A 4498-nucleotide genomic window follows, 5' to 3' on the forward strand; every position below is an offset into this window, starting at 1 on the left:
GCTGCGTGGCGCTGGTTGGAGGAAGTGCGCAGAGCGCGCTGGGGCCGGGAGGGGAAGCACAGGGGGCGCAGAGGGCTGGCCTCTCCTGTGGGCACTTCGCTGGCCACCAGCCCCGCCTGACGTCGAAAGTTGGGAGAAGAGGCTTTGCGGGTGTCTGCCACTCTGCAAGCTTCCTGGCTGGCAGACAAGGCGCAAGAGCAGGATAATCATTTGGGGGGGTGACCTTAGCCTGCTGCTTATGCCACGGGTTAAGGTCCAACTGCATATGACAAGGCCTTGACTGTGGCACAATCTGATTGGGATGCTAAGAGGTGGAATCCCTGGAAATGTGAGGAGAGTGATGGGAAGGATGTGGTGGCGATTGACAGGGAAGCGGAGGGAGCATCCCATGTTGTCTGACTCCTAATACAAAGGAAAGCAACTGTAACCCCAGCCAGTGGAGCAGCCCCCAATTCAGGGATCATTCATGCTGAGAGAATATACACGCCCACTGAACTTGCTGATATAGCTGACAAGTTCCAGCAAAAAATCCCAAGGTTGTGCACCAACGCCAGTATTAGAGCATAGACTATGATGCTCTGACAGAGACCAAGTCTCTCAAATGTAACGGAAAGTTATCTTTCGCGTAAACAGTTCAAGGGCAGGAGGGTGAGAAGGAAGGTAGGCAGCCCTGCTCCTCAATATCACCCCAGAATCCATCGCTGCGTGTGGGTTGCATTTCTCCATCAGCCAGCAGAAGGGGGAAAGGAAAGAAGAGCTTTGTGATAGAAGTGTGATCTGAGAGTTGCTCATGTCAATTTGCCCTCGGTTGTTGTCCAGATCCCATCACTGCTGCAAAGGAATTGTAATCCTTAGCTGAATAGCTAAGACTGTGTGCTTCTGTGAGGAAGGAGGTCCATTTCTGCAAGGAAGAAGGGGGAAAGAATTAACAGATGGCTAATCATTTTATAAAGATTATAAAAATTGACTTGATTCTTGATTTTTCTAATTTTTCTGTTCTGAATTTAATATACCTCTGTTAACAATTGAAAAATAGACACTAAGATAGTGAGCTCTATAGTTACTTGAGTGTTTTAGGATGTACTTACATAGGCGATATTAATTTAACCTCATTACTGTGTATTTTCAAATCAATTTCCATGGAATGATACATGGAATGATAAGGAAAGAAATATAAGGTAAACTTTTATTCGCTAGCCTTATATATAAATACCTACTAAAAGTTTTCATTATTATGTGTGTGTATATATATATATTATATATATATATATAATATATATAATATATATATATGATATATACTATTCCTCTCATAATGATTTGAAATATAAAAAAATTAAGAATATCAGCAAATTATACTGAAACACTTGTATATATGTATATACATATATGTATATATGAAAAAAACATGAACTTTTTTGCATTATGTATACAAATGTTCTATAAGTGGATTCTGAACCTAAATGTAAAAATGAAAACTAAGTCTTTAAAATTAAACGTAGGAGAAAATCTTTGTGACCTTGAGTTAGGCATAAATTTCTTAAGCACCAAAAGCAGAAATTATAAAAGAAAGAAAATGCTAAATTGGACTCCATTAAGACTAAGCGTATGTGCTCATTGAAAGACACTGTTAAAATAAAAAGACAAGCCACAGATTGAGGGAAAATACTTGCAAAGCATGTATCTGATAAAGAATTTCTATCCAAAATATATAAATCATTGTCTAAACTCAATAATAAGAAAACAACAACCCAATAAAAAGATAGGTAAAAGATTCTACAGACACTTGGTACCGCCAGAGAAGATACACAGATGGCAGATGAGCCCATAAAAAGATGGTCAACATCATTAACCATTAGGGAAATACAAGTGAAAACTACAATGAGATATCATTATGTACCTATTAGATAGAATTGCTAAAGTTAAGAAGGCTGATCATACCAAACTTTAGTGTGGGTGTTACAACAGTTGGAACTCTCATACGTTGTTAGTGGGAATGTAAAATGTCACAATCATTTTGGAAAACAGGTTGGCATTTTCTTATGAAGTTAACTGTATACCTATCATAAAACTCAGCCATTCCACTCTTAGGTACTTACCTGAGATCAGTGAAAATATATGTCCCTGTGGACACTTGTACATGAATGGTCATAGGTGGTTTTATTTTTTAATAGCCCCAAATAGGAAACAATGCAAATGTCCATCAATGGATGAATGGATAAGCAAATTGTGGTATATCCATACAATGGAACACTATTCAGCACTTAGAAAAGTCAACTACTTATAAAATAAATAAGTCACAGAGATGAAAAGGACAACACAGCAAATATAGTCAATAAGATCGTAATAATGTTGTTTGGTGACAGATGGTAACCACATTTATCGTGGTGAGCACCAAATAATGTATATAGAATTGCTGAATCGTTATGTTGTACACCTGAATCTAATATAACACTGTATGTTAATTATATCTCAATTAAAAGATTAGTGAAGAAGAAAATGAACTGTCGATAAATGTGGATAAATGTAGATAAACCTCAAACTGATTATGGCAAGTGAAAGAAGCTATAACAAAAAGGAGTGAATACTGTATTATTTCATTAATATAAAATTCCAGAAGACACAAACAAATCTATGGTGAAAGAAGGAAAATCAGTGATGGTAAGGGAATGAGGACAAGAGGTGGGCTGGGCAGGAGAGAGAGATTCCAAGGGGTATGAGAAAACTTTTGAGTATGATAGATGTTATTTTGATTATTATCAAAGTTATTTTCACTAATTAGTTTGATTGTGCTAATGGTTTTCATGGATTCATACAGAGAGTAAGTTTCAGTAAAACTTAAAAATTAGAAATAAAAATTTTTAATTTGAGTTCTTTTGGTTTATAACATAAGCAGAAGACCGATGCATGCCAATTTAAACATTAAATTTTAATGAAATTATAATTAATAATTTTCCGTTTGTAATTCCTTGTTATAACAATTGATTATTTCATTTCTCATGACATATTTTGCCTAAAAGTAGGTATACAAGGATTTAGTTTTAAAAAGTCATTTACAACTATAAAAAAGTTCATGTTATCATTATAAGATAATTGCTAACTCAAGTGAAAGTATACTTGAAGCTGCCAAGATCAGTTTAAAATAACAAAACTTAATTTTGTTCTGTTTTCACAAATATTATTGGATATGCAAATATAAAAAATATTATTCTTCCATTAGATTTGATGCCATTCTATACTGTCTTTACATTTTTTTATATTTTAGATTAAATCTTTATAATACTTAACAAGGAATAGAATTAACTACGTTGATATTATCTATTAACTATAAATCTGAGTTACTTTTACTGATTCTTGCTCCTTAGAAATATTTGTTGAAAAATTGTCTTTTAAAGAACTGGTTTAACAATTCAAGATGAATTCTTAATAATGTAAACTATAGCCCTTTCTTCCCTCCTTCATTCCTCCCTTCTTTCCATCCTTCCTTTCCCCCTTACTGTATCCCCTCACCTCACTCCTCACTTCTTGCTCTTTGCTATACCCCTCCCTCCCTCTTCTTTTCCTTCTTTCCGTCCTTCCGTCCCTCTCTCTTTCTCTCTTTTTCTTTCTTTCCTCTTTAGAAACATATTTATTAAGCACTTATGATTCTGTGTTCTGAAGGAGAACTCTAAGGAGTTTTTAGTTCCAGCCTTACTTTTAGATATTTATTTTCTTGTTTGTGAGAAAAGGTGATGACACATCCCTAAAGGTGGAGGTTAGTGTAGGAGAGTGGAGGAAAATGGAGCATGGATGGCATGGGCTGTGAACACTGCAGATGCTGGACAGAGAGTGGTCCCTGATCCTACAGCAGTCGTGGAAGGTTTTGTGGTCCTTTAATGAAGAATGTAGTCCATCATTCCAGGCCAAACAGTGTTACATCTCAGTAATCATGTACAATGATTTTATTGAATTATAAAAGTAACCATTTTAGTAGTTTCCTATCTTCCTAAAGTCTTGTTGGCTGTAAAAAGTCATAATTTAATTTCTCATAATATCCATTAGAATGAAAATTAGGTTTACAGAGGCCTTTTTCTAGAGTAACCACATGTCCTGATTTCTGTTGGACTGTCTGAGTTTGGCCTACATTCATTTCTTTTAGTAATCATTGAATAGTCGTGTCATCTTGGAAAAATTATTTAAGCTCTCTGAGCCTTAGTTTCCTCATATGTGCAGGGTTGTTCTAAGAAATACATCAAATAATGGAGGTACCATAATGCCTGGCCCATACCAAAGGCCAAATGAAAATGTTACTCCTACCATCATTAATTACTCTGAGTCAGGTGGTTACCATTTAGTACAATTGAATCCCATTTTATACAGTAAGTAAGTAACTTATGCATATTTAATTTAAGTTGTTAAAGTCTTGTGTTCCTTTTAGATCAACTGTTTAGTGTCTTTACCACTTGATAGTCTTCATTATTACAAATTAAATTATCCTCAGCGTCTGATTGACAAGGCT

The sequence above is a fragment of the Panthera pardus genome, unplaced genomic scaffold (assembly GCF_024362965.1).
Source record: "Panthera pardus isolate Hobbes unplaced genomic scaffold, ASM2436296v1 HiC_scaffold_15, whole genome shotgun sequence".
In the NCBI taxonomy this organism is placed as follows: domain Eukaryota; kingdom Metazoa; phylum Chordata; class Mammalia; order Carnivora; family Felidae; genus Panthera; species Panthera pardus.